Raw genomic sequence first — 24,533 nt, forward strand, 5'->3', positions numbered from 1 at the left:
ATCCTGAGTGTTTTCCAAATAGGTAAATATCCTTTCCAAAAATCCATAGCGACTATCAATAATTCATGCTATTATTTATTCCATTCTCAACATTTCTTACTAATCTGTAAATGAAAATAGTCCACATATGAGCGCATCTACCCCCAAACCTCAGAAACACTAAAATTTCCATACCAACTCGACTATGCAAATCGAATGGTTGGTATATCACTCACACCCTATAATTTTGCTGAAGGACTCACATAGAACTTCTGGCCACGTAACAAAACATGGACGTCAAAAGCCTCAAAACTTAGTAATCACTATGCTACTAGCTACACACCCCCAAACCAAAACTCAAGGTCCTTTCCAAATGTGAACACTCTTCACATATGATAGCCAACAATTCCACACTCTATTAATTCCAAATACTGATCCAGGAGAAAACTGCAATATACCATATATTCCTTACGCCCGTAGTAGACAGTTAGTTCAAGCTATTTCCAAACCACCAAGAAGCCTCCGAGGTCCGCTCACATGCAACTAAGCCATCAGGACTACACCTCCCCAACTCAATCGAGTCACACAGATCGTCCAATCCAAGAGTGCTACCACAAATGCCAGTAGAGAATTCCCATTCAAAAGGACCAATTACTTCCATTGCCATGTTGACCCCATCACTACTGAACTAACTCATTTATTCGGATATTCGATAAGAAATATCCCCCATCAAAGCCCCAATATCATCCCTTGCAAGATCTTAGTTTTTAGTTATATACAAATTTCAGAAATCTTCCAATACCTCTTATATACATACCTCAGGCCAAAATCGATGTAAATCCGACTCTGCAATCTGAACAATGCTAGTGGACTCCTCCACTTAGAGCGAAGCCATAGAAAACAACATTTGATGATCTGCAAAACTAACTTTCGTAGCTTGCACAACACCAATCACTAGGTACCCCAATACCACTAGCAGTCCTCAATCAACATCCACTTCGCGACCTTGCCACAATTGCAACGACTAGTCAACTAATTAAACCTTCTGAAGCTCACACTTATCAACTAGATGTCGGAAACCGTTGCGCCGCCATATGAACAATTGAATGGTCTCTCAATACCTCTGTATCTTCAGTTTGGGGGACACGTTGAGACAATGCATGAGCATCCCTGATTCCTTCGTATCCCATTTGTAGCATCACGAACCACTAGCGCATAGCAGACACTGAGAGTGTAATATCATACAAGAGTGGATGTAGAGGAACATAAGTTATATACTTCAAGCTGAATTAATAATGCACGATAAGGAATGAAAGAAGTGGAATTTCCAAACAGTTCTGTAGCCTCTCGAAGATAAGTACAAACGTCTTCGTACCAATCCGCAAGACTCTACTAAACTTGCTTATAACTCGTAGCACCTATGAACCTAAGGCTCTGATACCAATTTGTCACAACCCAAAAATCCCTCCGAAGGAGTCGTGATGGCACCTTAGGTAAGCCTAATATTAACTGAAATAACGTTGATACCTGCTAACTTTAAATTAAATATCTCTTACCACATTACAATTCCCAAAACCAATTGTACAAGTCACAAGCCTTTCTAAGAGTAGTTATACAAAATAAATACAACACTGCTCCAAAACAAGAAGGAATCCATGGAACATGATTACAACTGAAGGTGACTCCAAGGCCTGTGAACGCAGCAACAGGTTGTCTTGAGTCTCTACCGCGACGATCTGTACAGCTACTATCGATCAATACCTGGATCTAGACACAAAAAAAATATACATAAGTGTAGTATGAGCACACCACGACAGTGCTCAGTAAGTATCAAGACTAACCTCGGTGGGGTAGTGACGAGGAGCAGTCAAGATGACTACTACTCAGACAAATTGAACAAGATATGATAACAAATATAAAGATAAAGGTAACAAAGTAATATAAACAACAGTGATAAATTAAACTACAAGAAGTCAAAATAGTAAAGGGAAACTCAGATGGAAACAAAAGATAACCAAGTAAATTAACACCAATATAGCTGGAACACAGATAAGAAAAAATGTACTCAACAAGGAAGGTGATGTTAGCTCAATAAATCATATCATATCTGATGCACAATTCCAGCCATCTCAAACTCGATGTCTCGTATCATAACCTCAATTACCAAACCTTTAGCACACCCGACACCTTGTGCCCTTATATTTTTATCTCTCTTTGCACAACACCGTTCTCATGTTACTAAGTACATACGGTCCATAACTAATGTAATTAAGATGTTCAAAGAGTCTCATTTACATAACACAAAGTAGAGTACAGCTTCTAAGTCAATTAGGAACTCACCAAGAAAAGATGAAGTTACTTTTAGAAATCATTTGAGTAAAGAAAGTACCATTTTCAATTAAAATACAACATCGAATGAATTATTACCTTTAACATGGGATTTAATAATTTAATCTGTAAAAATTTGTTTTTAAGTAAAATACAACCTCAGACGGCTTAAGGAAATTTAATTGGGTAACTAATTGAATTTAAAATGAACAATTATTGAAACTTGAAATATTGAATTATGTATATAAATACGACGAAGTATTGAAACACTATGGGGTTCCATCACAAAGGATCATAGGAGTAAAGTAATCTAAACAGTTAAAACACTTGAATTGATAACCACAAATGAACACAACAAACAGACAGTGCACGACATCACCCTTCGTGCTTTATCACTCTTCCTCACCATATGCGTAAATAGAAATGTGCACGGAATCACCCTTCGTGCTATAACTCTCTCATAATCATGGCACGACATCACCCTTCGTGCTTTTACTCTCAATATTGGCACAACATCACCCTTCGTGCTTTTACTCTCAATAATGTGGCACGACATCACCCTTCGTACTTTTACTCTCAATAATGTGGCAAGGCATCACACTTCGTGCTTTTACACTCACAATATCGGCACGGCATCACCCTTCGTGATTTACAATCCTCCTCATAATATCATGCACGGCATCACCCTTTGTGCTTTACACTCTTCCTCACCCAAATAATAGAAACAAAAACATCCCATCAAGGGAATCAACAACATCCCGGCAAGGGAATCAACAACAAAAACAACAACATCCCGGCAAGGGAATCAATAATAGAAACAATAACATCCCGACAAGGTAATTAACAATAACCAATCTTATTTCAATAGTTAGCTTCGCAATATAGACCTCACCTTGAATCAATAATCAATGGTCAATTACCACGAGAATGTCATCAGTCTTATTCAACATGATTAATCGTCAATTTAAGCATGAATAGTACATAACAAGGATCACAGGAAAAAAATAAGAGAACACAATAACCTTAACAAAAACAACAATACCTAATAAGCACGTAATAACTACACCTGTAACCACAACAATTGGACATGTAACATATTTGCATGAAGTTATAGAGGAATTCACAATCAAGATGTATCAAAACAATAAGGAAGACAATCCCTTCAATTAAGGCAAATAAGGGTCAAGTAACAAGTCAAGTAACAAGTCAGAGTGAGGGGAAAGCTAACAATATCATTTGGAGCATATAGAGGTAATTTAAACAATTAGGAGACTCAATCATAACGGAATACTTTCCACATAATGAACACAAGGACCTAAGAACCCTAAAGGCAAATTTTTCACAAATAAGTCCAAACACACACACTCGTCACACTATAATTAGCACAGAAGACTCAAATCCTAAGGGGAAGTCCCCACACAAGGTTAGGTAAGATACTTATCTCAATCCGGCCAATTCAACACTCAATTTAGCTTTTCCTTTACCAATTCATCAATGCTCGGCTCAATCTAGCTAAAAACGACTTAAAGACATCTAACAATGCAAGAGAAAACAATTCCAATTAACAAAACTATGATTATTATACAATTTGCAAAAAAAAGTCAACAAAAGTCAACTCCCCCAGCCCGCACCTCAGAACCCGACAAAATTTACAAAAGCGAATACCCATTACGATATAAGTTCACCCATACAAAAATTATCCAATTTCGATACCATTTGGCCCTTCAAATCATCATTTTACATTTTTGAAAGATTTCACATTTTTTCCCAAATTTCATCCCAAATCACGAATCAAATGATGAATCCAATGATAGATTCATGTGTTTTAGCCAAATCCGAGTTAGAATCACTTACCCCAATGAAATTCTTGAAAAACCTTCGAAAAATCGCCAAGCTCCGAGCTCTCTAGGTAAAAATATGAAATAAAACCCTGAATCTCGTATTTATTGCCCCTGTGAGATTCCTGTCACCGCTGACCACAGTAAAACCAACGCCGACCGCGCTTGTGGTGGCTGCACAGATAGGCCTTAGTATTTCGGCCATAACATTCTCTACATATGTCCAAATTATGATTTCTTTACGTTTCTGGAACCTAGACACGAAGGGCTACAACTTTCGTTTTTGAATCATCTCAATATTTGTCACGACCCGGTTCGCCCTCCTTGAACCATTGTGACGACACCTAGTCTCTACAACTAGGTAAGCCTATAATGCAGAAAATAAACCAAACTTGCGGAAGAAAAGAAAAAAATTTAAAACAAAAGTAGAGTAATATAACAGCGTTTAAAAGTGCCTCTCGATATACACAATATTTAACTCTCAAAACTAATACATATGCCCAAAACCTGGAAACCCCTGAATCCACAAGCTAAAGATACTACATAGTGCTCTAACTCCAAAATAGTCTAAAACATGGAAAATACATAAGGGTTGTAACTACAAGAGATAATGGAGAGAGACTCTTCGATCGGTGGACGCGGTAGATATACCTCGAAGTCTCCAAAGGGTCACCTCGCCTCAAGGATGGTAAGATGGAGTCAAGGTACCTGGATCTGTAGATGAAAAACATGCGTAGAAAAGGCATGAGTACACCACAGCGATGCTAACCTCGGTCGGGTAGTGATAAGGAAGGTCAGGCCCTACTGAGGTTAAGTAAAATATAAAGTTCAACAGTGTAGAATAGAACAATATAAATAAGTACAACAATAAAAGTAACACAAGATATAAAGGGAAACAACAACTATTACAGAGACAAGGTAAACACAAAAAGAAATATGGTTAAGCACAAAAATAACACTCGGGAATCTCCCAAGATACCGTCCTGTAGTCCCAAATATACATATCCAATGGATCTCCCGGGATCCCGTCCCGTAGTCCAACTCATAGTGTGCGGGATCTACCGGAATCCCGTTCCGTATTCCTAAATGTAAATACCCAGTACTGGGGGAATCTACCAGGTGCATTCCCGTAGTTCCATATAACTGTGGAGGGGGATCTACCGGAATCCCACACTACCGGAATCCCACATTCGTAGTCCCAATGTAAATACACAGTAGCAACAGGAAAATATTCACAAATGGCAAATTTCATATTAAGGCAAACAAGTAATTCTAGCCTAGCATGCTGCACAGAATTCAGGTAAGGTAGTTTGAGCAAGTAAAGCAATTAAGTCACTTAGACATGCTTTCCTAAGCTAACAACAGGCTTAATAGTGTAAGTAATAAAAATAGGAAGGAAGCATACTAGTAATTACTTAATGAAAACAGGATTTCCAACAATTAGCACAAATACACACTCATCACCTCACGTACAAGGCATTTCAATCATCAAATATTCCAAATCCTAAAGGGAAGGTCCCCCACACAAGGTTAGGCAAGACATTTACCTCGAACCAGCTCCAAATCAACTCGAAATCACGTTCTTGCCACGAGTATTCGACTCCAAATGTCCCAAATCAATTCACCATTGCATAATGTAAATAACACTTCAAGTAATTGATTCTACAATTAAATTCTAAGCTAATACGCGAAATTAGGTAAAATGACCAAAATGCTCCTCGGGTCCACGTCTCAGAATTGGGTAAAATTTATATTTTCAGAATCCTCACACGCTCACGAGTTTATGCATACCAAATTTATCCAAATCTAAGGTCAAATTCTCAATTAAAAGTCGAATTCTAGGTCTAAGAACTTTCTTCCAACTTTTCCCTAATGTTTCACCTCCAATCCGAAAGAAAATGATGAAACTAACTATAGATTGATGGAATATAACTAGAAATGGTTAAAGAATTATTACCCAATGACCTTCTCTTCAATTTTCTCTCAAAATCGCCCTCTCCCGAGCTCCGAATCGAATTTCCAACTTTTGAAACTAAACCCTCAAAATTTCATATTTCTTCCCAGCTATTACCGCATCTACGGTCAAGGGACCGCATCTGCAGTCCCGTTTTTACGGAACAATGGCCGCACCTGCGACCTTTCACTTAAGACCAGCTTCCGCATCTGCGACTCCCCATCTACAGATGCGGTACCGCTTCTGTGGCTCCTGCTGAACCTCCCCATTTTTGCTTCTATGACCACATAGCCACTTCTACGGCGCCACACCTACGGTCCCACACTCGCATGTGCGGCTATGACAGAAAACCAGTAGTTGAAGGTGCAACTCTAAACTCTAAAATCCTTCCGTCAACCATCCAAAATCACCCTGAGGCCCTCGGGACCTCAACCAAAAGCACCAACAAGTGTAATACCACTGTCCAAACTTATATCAATCCTTAAAACACCTAAAACAACATCAAAATGATGAATCAATCACGGATTCAAGCCTAAGAACCCCAAAACTCTAGAAATACGCTTTCGATCAAAAGGTCTATCAAACCTCATCCGAATGACCTGCAATTTTGCACACACATCATATTCAACTCTACGGAGCTACTCCAACTTCCAGAATTCTATTACGACCCTCGGATCAAAATCTCACTATCAGGCCGGAAACTTCAAAATTCGACCTTTCGGCATTTTAAGACTAAATTAGCTACGGACCTCCAAAACACAATCCGAACACACCCCTAATCCAAAATCACCCAATGGAGCTAACAGACCCATCAGATTTTCATTCTGAGGCCGTTTTCACACTACTCTAACTACAGTCAAATTTCCAACACCTAAGCTCTCATTTAGGGACTAAGTGTTCCAAAACTCTCCGAAACTCAAAACCGAACACCCAGGCAAATCAAAATAGCAGAAATAAACACAGGGAAAGCAATTAATAGGTGATCGGGGCATAAATTCTTAAGACGACTGGCCATGTCGTCACATCCTCCTACACTTAAACATTTATTCGTCCTCGAACGAGCATAAAAACATACCTGAAGTAGTGAAAAGATGAGGGTAACGACTGCACATATCCTGCTCGGTCTCAAGGTCGCCTCCTCGACTGGCTGACCCTGCCACTAAACCTTCACTGATGCAATGTTCTTTGACCTCATCTTCTAACCTGCCTGTCCAATATTGCCACTGGCTCATCAACATAGGATAGATACTTGTCCAATCGGACTGAACTGAAATTAACACGTGCAAGAGATCACCATGATACCTCTAGAACATCGAAACATGAAATACCGGATGAACTCCTGCCAAGCAGGGAGGTAAGGCAAGCTCATAAGAAACCTCCCCAACACGCCGCAATATCTAAAAAAGACCAATAAACCTCAAACTCAACTTTCCTTTCTTCCCAAATCTCATAATGCCCTTCATAGGCGAAATACGAAGCAGAGCCCACTCTCCAACCATATAGAAAACATCACGAACCTTCCGATCCGCATAGCACTTCTGTTTGGACTGGGTTGTATAAAGTCTATCCTGAATCACCTTAACCTTCTCCAAAGTATCATGTACCTAGTCTGTGCCCAATAATCTGGCCTCACCTGGCTCAAACCAACCCACCGGGGATCTATACCGCCTACCATATAAAGCCTTGTACGGTGCCATCTGAATGCTGGACTGATAGTTGTTGTTGTAGGAAAACTCTGCCAATGGAAAGAACTGATCCCAAGACTCTCCAAACTCAATCACATACGCACAGAGCATATCCTCAAGAATCTGAATAGTGCGCTCGGACTGTCCATCAGTCTGAGGGTGAAATAATGTACTCAACTCCACCCGAGTACCCAACTCATGTTGAACGGCTCTCCAAAATCGTGATGTGAACTGAGTACCTCTATCTGAAATGATGGAAACTGGAATACCATGCAGACGAACAATCTCCCAAATATAGATCTCAGTCAACCGCTCTAAAGAATAAGTAGTACACACAGGGATGAAGTGAGCAAACTTGGTCAGCCGATCCATAATCACCCAAATAGCATCGAACTTCCTCAAAGTATGTGGGAGCCCAACTACAAACTCCATGGTGATACGCTCCCACTTCCACTCCGGAATCTCTATCTATTGAAGCAACCCACCCGATCTCTGGTGCTCATACTTCACCTGCTGACAGTTGAGGCACCAAGCTACAAATCCAACTATATCTTTCTTCATCCACCTCCACTAATAGTGCTGCCTCAAATCTTGATACATCTTTGCGGCACCCGGATGAATGGAATACCGCAATCTATGGGCCTCCTCTAGAATCAACTCCTGAAGCCCATCAACATTGGGTACACAAATCCAACCCTGCATCCTCAATACCCCATCATCACCAATAGTCACATCTCTGGAATCACCGTGCCGAATCTTGTCCTTGACGACAGGAAAATGAGGGTAATCAAACTGCCGCTCCCTAATACGATCAAATAAGGAAGACCGAGAAACCACGCAAGCTAGGACCCGACTGGGCTCCGAAAGATCCAATCTCGTAAACTGGATGGCTAGGGCCTGAACATCCATCGCCATAAGTCTGTCCGATGCTGGTAAATAAGACAAACTCCCTAAAATCTCTGTCCGGTGACTCAAGGCATCGGCCACCTTATTGGCCTTGCTTGGGTGATACAAAATGGTGATATCATAATCCTTCAGCAACTCTGACCATCTCCTCTGGCACAAATTTAGATCCTTTTGCTTAAACAGGTGCTGCAAGCTCCAATAATCAGTATAAATCTCACAAGACACACCGTGCAAATAATGATGCCAGATCTTTAGGGCATGAACAATGGCAGCTAACTCTAGGTCATGGACCGGATAATTGTTCTCGTGAACCTTCAATTGTCTGGACATGTAGGCAATCACTCTACCGTCCTGCATCAAAACTGCTCCAAGGCCAATCCTCGAGGCATCATAATAAACAGTGTAAGACCCCGAACCTGTAGGCAATATCAAAACTGGGTTATAGTCAAAGCTGTCTTGAGCTTCTGAAAGCTCGCCTCACACTCTTCCGTCCACTGGAACAGAGCACCCTTCTGGGTCAGTCTGGTCATAGGGGCTGTAATCGATGAAAACACATCAACAAAACGACGGTAATAACCCGCCAAGCCAAGGAAACTACAGATCTCTATAGCTGAGGATGGTCTGGGCCAACTCTGCACGGCCTCTACTTTCTTCGAATCCACCTGAATACCCTCACTCGACACCACATGGCCTAAGAATGCTACGGAATCTAACCAAAACTCACATTTCGAGAACTTAGCATATAACCTTTTTTCTCTCAAGGTTTGAAGCACTATCCTCAGGTGCTGCTCATGATCTTCCCGACTCCGGGAATACACCAGAATAACATCAATAAAGACAATGATGAACGAGTCAAGATACGGCCAGAACACACTGTGCATCAAATGCTTAAAGGCTGCTGGGGCATTGGTCAGCCCAAATGACATAACAAGGAACGCATAATGACCATACCGAGTCCTGAAAGTAGTCTTCGAGATATCTGGCTCCTGAATCTTCAACTGATTGTAACCTAAGCGCAAGTCAATCTTAGAAAATACTCGTGCACCCTGAAGCTGGTCAAACAGATCATCGACACGAGGCAAAGGATAATGGTTCTTAACTGTAACTTTGTTCAACTGGCGATAATCAATACACATATGCATAGAACCATCCTTTTTCTTTACAAACAAGACAGAAGAACCCCAAGGTGATACACTGGGCAAAATAAAAACTTTATCAAGCAATTCCTATAACTGATACTTCAACTCTTTCAACTCAGGAGGAGCCATATGATACGGAGGGATAGAAATGGGTTGTGTGCCCGGCAACAGATCAATGCCAAAATCAATATCTCTATCAGGCGGCATGCCCGGAAGATCAACTGGAAACACATCGGGAAAATCTCGTACTAACGGGATTGAATCAACTGAAGGGGTATCAATACTGATATCTTTTACATAAGCTAAATACGCGCCACACTCCTTCTCAACCATACGTTGAGCTTTAAGAAAAGAAATAACTCTACTGGGAGTGTGATCTAAAGTACCCTTCCACTCCACATGCGGTACACCTGGCATAGCCAGCGTCACGGTTTTGGCGTGACAATCAAGAATAGCATAATGGGGCGACAATCAGTCCATGCCCAAGATAATGTCAAAATCTACCATACTGAGCAACAATAAATCGACTCAGGTGGGCGACAACCAGTCCATGCCCAAGATAATGTCAAAATCTACCATGCTAAGCAACAATAAATCGGCTATGGTCTCAAAACCACTAAGAGCAACCAAACACGGCCGATAAATGCAGTCTACAACAAGAGAATCTCTCACAGGAGTAGAAATATAAATAGGGGAACTCAAAGAATCCCGAGATACACCCAAATGCAGAGAAAAATAAGAAGACACATAAGAATAAGTGGATCCTAGATCGAATAAAACCGATTCATCTCTGTGACATACAAGTATAATACCTGTGATGACAGAATCGGAGGCAACAGCCTCGGTATGGGCAGGAAGGGCATAGTATCTGGCCTGGACTCCCCCTCTAGGGCGACCTCTACCTCCCCGACCTCCACCTCTAGCTGGCTGAGCAGATAGGGTAGCAACTGGAGCTATAATTATAGCCTGAAAACTCTACGGGGCACGTTGTGGCTGAGATGTCTGTGGAGGTGCACCCCTCCCAAGTTTGGGATAATCCCTCACCATATGGCATGTGTCACCACACTCAAAACAAGCTTTGGGAGGACGTGGCGGCTGTGACTGGCTCGGGCCAGGTCTACTAGACTGACCTCTGAAAGCACCCCTCGTAGGAGGCATGCTAGATACCGGAGGTGTATAATAAGGCTCTTGAGGTCTATGAGGAGCTGGAATACCACTGGTTGCTGGAAGAGCTGAATGAACAGGGCGACTCATATAACCCCTACCATGACGACCTGCAGCTGGGGCACAAGCACCAGAGTAATGGCCCGACTCTCGAGACCTCTTGGCCTCCCTCTCCTCTCTCTCCCTAACATGCATACCCTCAATCCTCCTAGCAATGCTCACCACATGATGATAAGAAATATTCATCTCCAACTCACAAGCCATGCTAGACCTGATGCTGGGAATAAGTCCCTCAATAAACCGGCGAACCCTCTCGCGAACAGTAGAAACCAAGGCTGGTGCATGCCAGCCAAACTAGTGTAACGGACAACATACTCTGAGACAGTCATAGCACCCTAGCGCAAATGCTCAAACTCTATGCGCTATGCGTCCCTGAGGCTCTAAGGAACATACTCTCTCAGGAACAGATCTGAAAACTGAGTCCAAGTGAGTGAAGCAGCCTCATCCGGATTGTCTAATTCATAGATGCGCCACCACTCATAAGCGGCTCCTCGAAGAAGGAAAGTAGTGAAGGAAACCCAGCTCCATCCTGATATACCCATGGTACAGAGAATGCGGCAGCACTTATCTAGAAATCCCAGAGCATCATCCGATGCTAGACCGCTGAAAACAGGAGTCTTTTACTTCTTGAAACTCTCAAGCCTCACCTGCTTATCCTCGGAAACTGCTACCCTATCCTTGGGCTGGTCTCGGACTGCCGACTGCATAGGAATAATCTTAGGGACCTGCTCAGGAGTGTGTACGGCGAGAGTCTGTGCTTCTCCCCCGGCCTGAGATGTAGCTACAGCAAGGGGAAGCAACCCTGCCTGAGCCAAAGTGGTGTACATGCTCATGAACTGTGCTAAAGTCTCCTGAAGTGATGGAGTAGTAGTAGCAGTAGGCGTATCAGGTGCTTGAACTCCAGTTGGAACTGCTAGTGGTACCTCGGTGGCAGCTGGCGCAGGTGCTCTGGCTGCACCACATGCGTGTCCTCGGCCTCTACCCCGGCCCCGCCCTCTGACGGTTGCAGTAGGGGGTGCGGGTGCCTGATCATATCGGGTAGTGCATGTCCTCACCATTTGTGAGAGAATAGAAGACAGAAGTTTAGAATTGTGACATCAAATCTCGCACGACAAAAAAATCAAATGAAGTGAAATTTTTCCTAACGGTTACATAGCCTCCCGTGGATAAGTACAGATGTCTCCGTACCGATCAGTGAGACTCTAATAAACTTGCTTGTGATTCATGACTCCTATGAATCCTGAGCTCTGATACCAACTTGTCACGACCCGTTTCGCCCTACGTGAACCATTGTGATGGCACCTAGTCTCTATGACTAGGTAAGCCTAAAATGCAAATAATAAACCAAACTTGCGGAAGAAAAGAAAGCAATTTAAAATAGAAATAAAGTAATAAAACAATGTTTAAAAGTGCCACTCGTCATACACAATATTTAACTCTCAAAACTAATATATATGCCCAAAAGCCGGAAACCCATGAATCCACAAGCTAAGGATACTACATAGTGCTCTAACTCCAGAATAGTCTAAAACAAGGTAAATACATAAGGGCTGTAACTACAAGAGAGAATGGAGAGTGACTCTTCGGTCTGCGGAAGCAGAAGATATACCTCGAAGTCTCTGAAGGGTCGCCTTGCCTCAAGGATGGTAAGACTAAGTCAAGGTACCTGGATCTAAACATGAAAAACATGCGCAAAAAGGGCATGAGCACACCACAACGATTCTCAGTATGTGCTAAGCCTAACTTCAGTTGGGTAGTGATGAGGAAGGTCAGGGTCGTACTTAGGTTAAGTAAAATTTAAAGTTCTACGGTGTAGAACAGAATAGTATAAATAAGTACAGAAATAAAAGTAACACAAGATATAAAGGGCAACAACTACTATTACAGAGACAAGGTAAACACAGAAAGAAATATGATTCAGCACCAAAATAACAATCGAGGATTTCCTAGGATACCATCCTGTAGTCCAAAATATACATATCCAATAGATCTCCCGGGTTCCCGTCCAGTAGTCCAACTCATAGTGGGCGGGGATCCACCGGAATCCCGTTCCGTAGTCCCAAATGTAAATACCCAGTACTGGGGGAATCTACCGGGTGCATTCCCGTAGTTCCATATAACTGAGTAGGGAGATCTACCGGAATCCCACATCCGTAGTCCAAAAATAAACACACAAGGCGGAGCTACCGGAATCCCGCACCGTAGTCTCAATGTAAATACACAAAAGCAACAGAAAAATATTCAAAAATGGCAAATTTCATATTAAGGAAAACAAGTAATTCTAGTAGAGCATGCTGCACAGAATTCAGGTAAGGAATTTTGAGAAAGTAAAGCAATTAAGTCACTTAGACATGTTTTCCTAAGATAACAACATGCTTAATAGTGCAAGTAATAAAAACATGAAGGAAACATACTAGTAATTACTTAATGAAAATCGAATTTCCAACAATTAGCACAAGTACACACTCCTCACAACACGTACAAGGAATTTCAATTACCAAATATACCAAATCCTAAGAAGAAGGTCCCCCACACAAGGTTAGGCAAGTCACTTACCTCGAACCAGCTCAAAATCAACTCGAAATCACGTTGTTGCCACGAGTATTCAACTCCAAATAGCCCAAATCTATTCAATTCAATTGCATAAAGTAAATAACACTTCAAGTAACTGATCTACAATTAAATTCTAATCTAATACGCGAAATTAGGTAAAATGACCAAAACGCCCCTCGAGCCCACGTCTCGAAATTGGGTAAAATTTATATTTTCAGAATCCTCACACTCTCACGAGTTCATGCATACCAAATTTATCCAAATCTAAGATCAAATTCCTTATCAAAAGTCGAATTCAAGGTCTAAGAACTTTCTTCCAACCTTTCCCCAATTTTTCACCTCCAATCCGAACTTAAATGATGAAACTAACTATAGATTGATGGAATATAACTAGAAAGGGTTAAATAATTGTTACCCAATGACCTCCTCTTCAATTTTCTCTCAAAATCGCCCTCTCCCGAGCTCCAAATTGAATTTCCAACTTTTGAAACTAAACCCTCAAAATTTTATATATCTACCCAGCTATTACCGCATCTGCGATAAAGATGCGGTCCCGCTTTTGCAGAACAATGGCCGCACCTGCGACCTTTCACATTAGACCAGCTTCCGCATCTGCAACTCCTCATCCGCAGATGCAGTACCGCTTCTGCGGCTCCTGCCGAACCTCCCCATTTCCGCTTCTGTGGCGCTGCACCTACGGTCCCACACTCGCAGGTGCGGTTATAACAGAAAACCAGAAGCTGGAGTTGCAACTCCAAACTCCAAAATCCTTCCATCAACCATCCGAAATCACCCTGAGGCCCCCGGGACCTCAACCAAAAGCACCAACAAGTCTAATACCACTGTCCAAACTTATACCAATCATCAAAACACCTAAAACATCATCGAAAACGACGAATCAACCATGGATTCAAGCCTAAGAATCCTAAAACTCTAGAAATACGCTATCAATCAAAAATTCTATCAAACCTCGTCCGAATGACCTGAAATTTTGCACACACGTCACATTCAACTCTACAGAGCTATTCCAACTTCCGGAATTCCATTATGACCCTCGGATCAAAATTATATTATCGGACCGGAAACTTCAAAATTCGACCTTTCGGCATTTTAAGCCTAAATTAGCTACGGACCTCCAAAACACAATCCGACACATGCCCCAAAGCCCGAAATCACCCAACGGAGCTAACGGAACCATCGAATTTCTATTATGAGGTCGTCTTCACACTTCTCTGACGACGGTCAAATTTCCAACACTTAAGCTCTCATTTAGGGACTAAGTGTCCCAAAACTCTCTGAAACTCAAAACCGAACATCCCGACAAATCAAAATAGCAGAAATAAATACGCGGAAAGCAGTTAATAGGGGATCGGGGCGTAAATTCTTAACATAACCAGCTGGGTCGTCACAATATTCCTTGTAGATCTAAAGATATAGGCTTCCAAAGTCGGACCAACGAACCTGCGGATTCTTCACGACCACGACCACGGACTATTTTCCGCTACAGCGGAAATTCTACTGCTGCAGCAAAATTGCACCATTGACAGCGGTCCTTTTGGATGCTGGGGGGATGATTTACTGTTGTCCCCCCTACCCCCCGATCCGGAACAACTTCTGAGTGCCGAAATGTCCGAACTCGCTCAAAACTCACCCCGAAACTCATCCGAGGCCCCCAGAACCTCAATCAAATGTACCAACACATCGCATAACATCATATGAACTTAGACCTACTCTAAAATCACTTCAAACAACGCCAAAACCATGAATCAGATGACCAAACACATGAAAATCACTATGAACTTCAAGAACCTCTAGAATTGCAACCAAGCATCCGAACCATATCAAATCAACTCCAAATGATACCAAATTTTGCAGACAAGTCCCAAATGACATAACGAAGCTATTCCAAATTTTGGAATCGCATTCCGACCTTGATAACACAAATGTTAACTATGGGTCAAACTTCTCCATTTTCCAAACTTCAACTTTTCCAACTTTCACTAAAATGCCTCAAACTACCCTACGAACCTCCAAATCAAAATCCGAACACACGCCCAAGTCCCAAATCACCATACGAAGTTACTGAAATCATCCAAAACTCATTCCATAGCCGTTTACTCAAAAGTCAAATTTCCGTCAAATTCTCTCTGCTTAAGCTTCCAGAACTATATTCCTTCTTTCCAATTTGACTCTGATTCATCCGGAAACTGAATCCAACCTTGCACACAAGTTGATATACATAATGTGAAGCTGCTCTTGACCTCAAAATGCCAAACCAGATGCAATTGTTCAAAATGACCAGTCAGGTCATTACACACCGAGTCCCTAGGTAGCTTGGCATTTAGCCTAAATCTATTTCTATAGCCATGTTAGGCATTTCAGATGTTTTCAATAATTTAGTTTCAAAAACGCATTTTGTTTCAAAATAATTGCTCGATTCATCGAGGCATACTTATTTTGGATGTTTTCAATTTTTAATCAATGCATTGCTATTCATTATTCATTATTATCTTTCACATTTTTCTTTCTATAGCATTATTATTACTTTTCCTGATGAACCGATGACTGTGACATGTAATGAGACAACGCAACATAAGGATAGTGACTCAGATGAAGAGGATGAAATACCTGAGGAAATTGTCAGGGAGGTCGGGAACTTTGAGAATAAACCTAAGTCCAACCTGGACGAGACCGAAGCAATAAAATTGGGAGACGCTGAAACCGCCAAGGAAACTCGTATAAGCATTCACTTATCACCGTCAAAGAAGTAGGAATATATTCCTTTCTTGAAGGAATATGAGGATATCTTTGCATGGTCATATGATGACATGACCGGTCTGAGCACATCCATAATGGCTTACAAATTACCTACCAATCCAATGTGTCCGCCAGTAAAGCAGAAACTCAAAACGTTCACAACAGATATGAGCCTGAAAATTAAGGAGGAAGTCACTAAGCAGATTAAAGCAAAAGTCCTCAAGGTAGTTGAGTACCCGACCTAGTTAGCCAACATTGTACCAGTTCCGAAGAAAGATGGGAAAGCAAGAATATGTGTTGACTATCGAGATTTAAATAGACTATGTCGCAAGGACGATTTTCCATTACCAAATATACACATCCTGATCGACAATTGCACAAAGCATGAACTCAAATCCTTTGTAGATTGCTTCGCGGGTTATCACCAGATCTGGATGGATGAAAAAGATGCAGAGAAAACAGCTTTCATTACATCGTGGGGAGTATACTGCTACAAGATGATGTCATTCGGTCTAAAGAAAGTTGGGGCTACTTACATGAGATCCATAACAACTATCTTCCATGATATGATACACAAGAAAATAGAGGTGTATGTTGACGACATCATCATCAAATCCAAGAGGGTCCCAGATCACATAGCAGACTTGAGAAAGTTCTTTGACAGGTTAAGGAGGTACAATCTAAAACTGAACCCTGCAAAATGTGCATTCAGGGTTCCCACAAGAAAGTTGCTGGGATTCATTTTCAGTTGCCGAGGAATCGAGTTGGACCCGTCCAAAGTTAAGGCTATTCAAGAGTTACCATCACTAAAGAGCAATAAGGACGTGATGAGCTTCCTAGGACGCCTCAAATAGATCAGCCGCTTCATAGCACAGTACACAGTCATATGTGAACCCATCTTCAAAATGTTGAGGAAATATGCTAAAACGAGTTGGACCGAAGATTGTCAGAAGGCTTTTGACAAAATCAAGGAATACCTGTCCACACCACCAGTCCTAGTCCCGCCAAAACTTGGAAGACCTTTGCTACTCTATCTATCTGTATTAGATGGAGCCTCTAAAGTACATCTTTCAGAAGCCCATGCCAATCGGGAAGTTAGCCAAGTGACAGATAATGTTAAGTGAGTTCGATATCGTTTGTGTAACTCAGAAGACGGTCAAAGGACAAGCACTGACAGACTATCTTGTTGAAAATCCTGTGGGAGGAGAATACGAACACTTGAAAATGTATTTTCCTGATGAAGAAGTATCATTCATATGAGAGGACATTGTTGAAGCTTACGACGGTTGGAGAATGTTCCTCAATGGAGCTGCAAACTTTAAATGAGTGGGCATTGGAGCGGTTTTGGTATTAGAAATAGGTCAACACTACATAGTATCTGGAAAGCTTAGGTTTTCCATGCACCAACAACATGGCAGAATATGAGGCTTGCATCATGGGGCTCAATTTTGCCATCGATATGAATATATAAGAGCTACTGGTAATTGGTGATTCGGATCTTTTGGTACATCAGGTTCAAGGAGAATGGGCTATGAAGAACACCAAGATACTGCCATACTTGTATCATGTGCAGGCGTTGATGAAGAGATTCACAAAGATAGAATTCAAACATGTGTCCAAAATTCAAAATGAGTTCGCAGACGCATTGTCCACCTTATCATCCATGATACAACATCCAGACAAAGAATTTCATCAATCCCATCACGGTGAAAATCCATAACCAGTCGGCTTACTGTTCTCATGTTGAAGAAGAAACGGATAAAAACCCTGTTCCACAACATCAAAGAATATTTGGCGAGAGGAGAATATCCTGAGCAGGCAAACCATACTCAGAAACGCATGCTGCAAAGGCTGTCCAATCACTTCTTCCAAAGCGAAGGGACCCTGTATAGAAGAACTCCTGATATGGGGCTTTTAAGGTGTGTTGACGCAAAGGAAGCTTCCAGATTGCTCGAGGAGATACATGCCGGAACTTTTGGACCACATATGAATGGTTTTGTTCTAGCCAATAAAATACTCAGAGCTGGATACTTTTGGATGAACATGGAAACCGATTGCATCCGGTACGTTTAGAAATGCCACCAATGCCAGGTACATGCAGACATGATAAAGGTACTACCAAATGAGCTCAATGCAACAAGCGTATCTTGGCTTTTTGCTTCCTGGGGAATGGATGTCATAGGTCCGATCGAGCCCACCGCCTCAAACAGGAACTGATTCATTCTAGTGGCCATCGACTACTTCACAAAATGGGTAGAGGCCGCGTCTTACAAAGTTGTAACCAAGAAAGTTGTCGCAGACTTTGTCAAGGATCATTTTTTTTGCCTATTCGGGGTTCCCGAGTCCATTATCACTGATAATGCCGCCAATCTCAACAGTGACATGATGAAAGCCATGTGTGAAATATTCAAAATCAAGCACAAAAACTCTACAGCATACAGGCCTCAGATGAATGGAGCGTATGAAGCTGCTAACAAGAACATCAAGAAGATACTAAGGAAGATGGTAGAAAATCACAAACAATGGCACGAGAAGCTACCATTTGCCCTATTGGGATGCCGCACTATGGTCTGCACATCAACTGGGGCAACTCCTTATATATTGGTTTATGGTACCGAAGCTGTCATTCCAGCCGAAGTAGAGATTCCTTCTTTAACAATCATACAGGAAGCCAAACTCAACGATGCAGAATGGATAAGGAGTCGTTATGAGCAACTGGCCCTTATAGATGGAAAGAGAATGAACGCAGTATGTCACAGTCAGCTTTATCAGAACAGAATGTCCAGAGCTTTCAACAAAAGGGTCAAACCAAGACAATTCGCACCAGGATAGTTGGTGCTGAAGAAGATCTTCCCGCGTCAGGATGAAGCAAAAGGGAAATTCTCTCCCAGCTGGCTAGGTCCTTACATGGTTCACCGGGTTCTGACAAGAAGAGCACTCATACTTGAAGAAATAGATGGAGAAGTCTGGCCAAAATCAATCAATTCAGATGCAGTCAAGAGATACTATGTTTAGATTATTTACATTCCTTCATATGATGTAATTGAACTACGGTTGAACTGATTCATGTTTAAGAGGAGATACGTAGGCATCCTTGTGGGTTCGGCCATATCTTAATAAAATCTTCATTTTCCCTCAGTATTAGAAACTGGAGCAGAATTTTGAGGAGGACCCTCAAAATTCCGGAGCAAGTCTATCCAATGCCATCATATGCTAGACAGTCAAAAATTGGTTATGAAACTAGGGTAGGATTTTGAGAAGAAGGTTCAGCAAGTTTCGTCACCCGTAAAACGGCCGAATAATCATTTAACAAACTGGGGTAGAATTTTGAGGAGGATCCTCAAAATTCTAATATAAGAAAACTGCAATATCTTTGAAATGTGTTATAGCCTCTAGTTCATCTAAAATTACCTGATATTTCACTATGTTTTCTAAAAAATAACTCCATTTTTATCAATAAATGCATATTTTTGAAAACTCTATTTTCGTAATATCCACGTGTCACCCAGTGCGACTCAAGTAGGGCCTCCAGAATGGAGCATAGCACAGCCAGCAGATAAAGGTACAAACCAACCTCGCCTTACAAAACTTACAATTTTTCTTCGAGCACAGGCACAACGTACGTAACAATAGCATTCAGAAAATATACATGCAACAAAATCACTATCAATTGGTCCACCATACTCCAAATATATCTCCACCTAAGATACATTTTACTCCTACTTGCTACTTGTTCACTACATAAGGCTATGCATTGCCTTCTTTTTTCATAAGACTAAGCTCTGTCTCAATCTTGCATGAGGGTAAGCCATGCCTCTATATTTGCATAAGGCTAAGTATTCCCTTCTCTTTGCATGAGACTAAAATCTGTCTCAATCTTGCATGAGGCTAAGCCCTGCCTCCATATTTGCATAAGGCTAAGCATTGCCTTCTCTTTGCATGAGACTAAGCCTTGTCTCAAACCTTGCATGAGGCTAAGCCCTACCTCTGTATTTGTATAAAGCTAAGCACTGCCCTTCTCTCTGCATGAGACTAAGCCCTGTCTCAAAGCTCGCATGAGGCTAAGCCCTGCCTCCGTATTTGCATCGGGCTAAGCATTATCTTCTCGTGCGACTAAGCATTATCTATCTCTGCATAAGTGTTGCCCTACTTAAACTTGACACTATCTTCTTCCCTAGGGCTAAGCTCTGCCCCCAAACTCTGCACAAGACTAAGCTTTGTCTTGCTATCACTTTCAGTATCATATCTCTGCACTTTATAGGCTGACATATAGTCAACCTGTCCAAAGGCGTCATAGTCCGAAGGCATCATCCTCATAGCCTGAAGACACAATATCATGGCATGAGGATCTCTCAATACTTACACATCATTATTCAAAGGCGTCATGGTTCATAGGCACCATCCTCATGGCCCGAGAACATCATTTCATGGCATGCGAAACTCCTATTTCATGATTAATGGCCCAGGACATCATAGTCTTAGGACGTCATCTACACTGTCCAAAGACAATCTTTCATGGTCCAAAGGGAATTTGCATCATGTTTAAATTCTCTCACTAATCTATACACTTGCATACATTGTATTTTGAGTTTTACAGGTAATCCAGGAGGTAGTCGTTCTTCAAACAGGAGCAACCTTCGCTCTGGTTTCCGCTCATACCATTTTCACTTTGCCACTATAACTGATTCCCCTCAATTACCCAACATACTCTGTGATACTCAAATATCTGCCCTATAATCCCTTCGTTACACTCCAGACTCATAATCATAACTCTATTAGACATCACCCTTCACAAAATAACCTTTTTGATGAAACTTGCTACCATTCCTATAACAACTCCATCGGCTTCATTCACCATTGGGTCCAAAACTACACATGGCCTGATTCCTATAAAACCAGGGATATTTAGGCAACTTAGATACCAGGGATCGGTCTTTATTTTTTTCAAAACACCTATTCGGTCAAAATCAGTCATTATTTCTTTACCCGAAAAATCTTTCATCCTTTCCGGGTAAAGAGGGGCAACTGTTGATACCCAACTTTTCCCTCATATATTTTTAAATGTGCATACACACTTTCAAAATATTGTACATGCATTTATAAACATGCACAAGTATTTTTACAATTTTTAAAGGCCCTAAATCTATTTATTTCTGCATTTTGTTTAATTACATAAATGTTCAAAACTATTCCTTATATTATTTTATGATGATTTAATCATTTAAATTCATCATTTATGTTCATATGAGTGTTCAAATATTTTAATTACATTTTTTATAATCACATTTGAATTTTGAGACTATAATTGCATATTTTGCAAAAATAGCCCCTACATATGCATAACTACGTTATATATACAAAAAATAGTTTTTTATATTTTTATTATATTAAGTAATTATTTTAAATCGCCTTCATACATGAAAATCATTTTTTATCATTAAATTAGCTATTTTTAAATTATTTTATTTAGTGAAAATGGGTATTTAACAAATACCTCTAATTTATACCCAAAATCGGATCTCCCCAATCCAATTTATTTAAACCCAACCCCAATTCAAATCAAACCTAGCCCAATTAAATCCTACCCATCCCTAGACCTCTCCAATCTTGAGGCCCATTCATTCTTTCTATTTTTAACTCAAACGATCCCCTAACCCTACTCATTTGTTACAACCAGCCGCCCTTAGATCCCTTTCTTCTCTGGTTCTCTCTAGAACCAACCCTAAATCTAGCGTCGTCACCTAAATTCTACCCCCAAACCCTTCGATTATTACCCGTTCCATGGGGTTCCCTGGTGATTTGAGGCCATTACTGGCCTTCTACTTCTTCTGGTTGTTCGATTTTATTATTTCGTGAAGGTATCTCTAAGAGATCCAACCCAGACTTAGTTCGAAACTGTTTAAGAGTCTACCTACGGTCATCTCCATTTGTGAGTGCTATTATCTTGTGTTTATGGTTCAAATGTTTGGTTCCAAACTAGATTTTCTTTACCCCACCCCTTTTCTCAAAACCCTAACTTTTTTAAATGCGAATTTGTCCAGATCTTTGCAGATTTTGAGTGATTCTGAGTTTATCAATAGTTTTCTTTCTAAAATCTTTTGTTTCTTTATTGTTAATCGATTTTAGTATCTTGTTATATTAGGGTTTTTGTTTCCTTATTATGTGCTGGTCAGATCTCTGTAGATTTGAAAAAGTTTTGAGTTTCTATGGCATTTTCCTTCTGTGTTTCCTACTGTTGATTGACCCTAAAGTTTCCAGAACTAGGGTTCCACTTCTTCTTGTTTCTACAAAAACTTTTCTAAAAGTTTCTAAGTGTTTGAAGCTGTATATCTTTACACTTATGTTCTAGTCCTTTGTTTGTTCATTTGTCTCACTGTCCGCTTCAATTTTTCCGTTATTGTTTATCTCTATCAATCAAAATAGATTGACTGATTTTACTTAGGGTTCGAATTATATTTTGTTAAAATCAGTACTTTCACGTGATTTTACTTATTTTACTCATTTATAACTTTTAGTTTGTACTACTTGCCTTATTTAGATTAACTAGTCTAATATATGGTCTTTAGACTTATTGCTTGCCTTAATTAACTTCAATCATGCCTGCTAACTGATTTTGTATGAGATTCTCCCTAATTTTAGTGATATTAATTGATTAGTTTTAGCCCTAACTGACTGGTTAATTGATTTGCATACTTTATTTATATGCCGTTAATTTTCCTTGCCTTATTTGTTTACTCTGCTCAATGCTATATAAGTTTCATTCTTTTATTTAACACACACAAACATAGTTCAACACACACACACAGATATAGAAAAAGTACACGAAGTTCTTTCTCTCTTCCTCTATCACAATCTTCTACCCTTTGTTGTTACATTGTCTAGCTGGCTGGAAGCCAAGGCTAGAACTTTGGCCCCTGTTTGCTTCACTTTTCTATTCCAACTTATTAACTGGTATTCTCCACTTTACTATCATTCAAATCTTTATATGATTTAACTTGTGTACTTCCTGCTCTCAACATGTTTACTTTCATGTTATTAAATCAGTGTGTCCTTTGTTATCAGTCTGCCTATTTTTAACTAGACCTATGTGTTTCATACTAATACTCTTAATGAGCATGCCTACTTACATATGATTAGTCCAAGAGGGTTTCTATTTTTAGCATGTCAGCATGTCTGCTTCTATTAACTAGACCTATGTGTGTTCCTGCTTTCAACATGTATACATGTCTGCCTCTATGCCATTAGACCTATGTCAACTTGCCATGTTCTAAGTGTTCATCCTTAACAAACTTTTGATTAAGTCATGATCTCTATGCCCTCAACTTTGCTTGCTTTTCTGTATTATTGTCTGATTCTAGCATGATGTCCTATGATTAATACATGCCTATATGTTAACCTAGTAATAACTAAGGGATCAAGACCATGATAAATCTTGTTAACCTAACTGATCCTATCTGTTGTTGATTGATGGGGTTCATGGCTAAACTCCTTCTGTTAAATCTATAGGCCTTTGCTTTGTGACTATGTTTCTATTGAGACCCTTTGTTTCAGAATGCTTCTAACTATTTTAATACTCCTGAACTGATTTCACTTTGGACTGTTTTACTTCTGAACTGTTTTCTTCAAACTATTTCTAAACATTCAAGCACTACCTTCCACTCCTACTCTTAAAATGTCTAGGATATTGCCCCTCCAGTGTGAGCACTTGTTAGGAGCCCATGAGACTCCTATGAACTCTGACACACTGGGTTGGCCCTTCCACACTACACAAAGACTATTTCTCTTTGAAGAGAGTCTGGGTTTGAGCATTGCCCGGGGTCCCTGAGGCCCTTGGGAACTTTGACGCACCAGAATACTCTCTTAGATACTATGAGTTGTTGGGGTACTGCATATTTGGTTGAAGACTTGGTCTTCCAGGATTACTATTTGGGCCTGTTCAGGATCCCTATAGTTTTAGTAGTTTCGCTTTTGTAATTCATTATTTATGTTTGGTTTGTAAGAATAATTTCTTTGTAAACAGATATTGGGGATATTAGTGAAACTGGGAGGGGTTCTTATACATATCTTGTTGGGAAAGGGTAGACATCATGCCTATGAGTTGTTGCAATGTTTGTTTATTTAGATACCATGCCTATAGGGTTTAAAAACCAATTTCGCATTTAGATACCAC

The 24,533-nt window shown here is 40.6% G+C and overlaps 1 long non-coding RNA gene across 3 annotated transcripts; it reads right to left on the reverse strand.

The window, feature by feature from the left end:
* Positions 1–4,610: 4,610 nt before the first annotated feature.
* LOC138872089 (uncharacterized) lies at positions 4,611–17,437 on the reverse strand. 3 transcript variants are annotated; one of them, XR_011400515.1, is made up of 4 exons: positions 16,900–17,437; positions 16,235–16,793; positions 13,610–13,679; positions 12,602–12,725 (listed from the first exon to the last, which is right to left on the reverse strand). It is a non-coding gene; the product is annotated as an uncharacterized lncRNA (long non-coding RNA). The 3 variants fall into 3 exon arrangements; XR_011400516.1 differs by lacking the exon at positions 12,602–12,725 and adding an exon at positions 4,611–4,859 and having other exon boundaries at positions 16,235–17,437; XR_011400514.1 differs by having other exon boundaries at positions 16,235–17,437.
* Between the last annotated feature and the right edge of the window lie 7,096 nt (positions 17,438–24,533).

Source organism: Nicotiana sylvestris, chromosome 6 (genome assembly GCF_000393655.2).
Source record: "Nicotiana sylvestris chromosome 6, ASM39365v2, whole genome shotgun sequence".
In the NCBI taxonomy this organism is placed as follows: domain Eukaryota; kingdom Viridiplantae; phylum Streptophyta; class Magnoliopsida; order Solanales; family Solanaceae; genus Nicotiana; species Nicotiana sylvestris.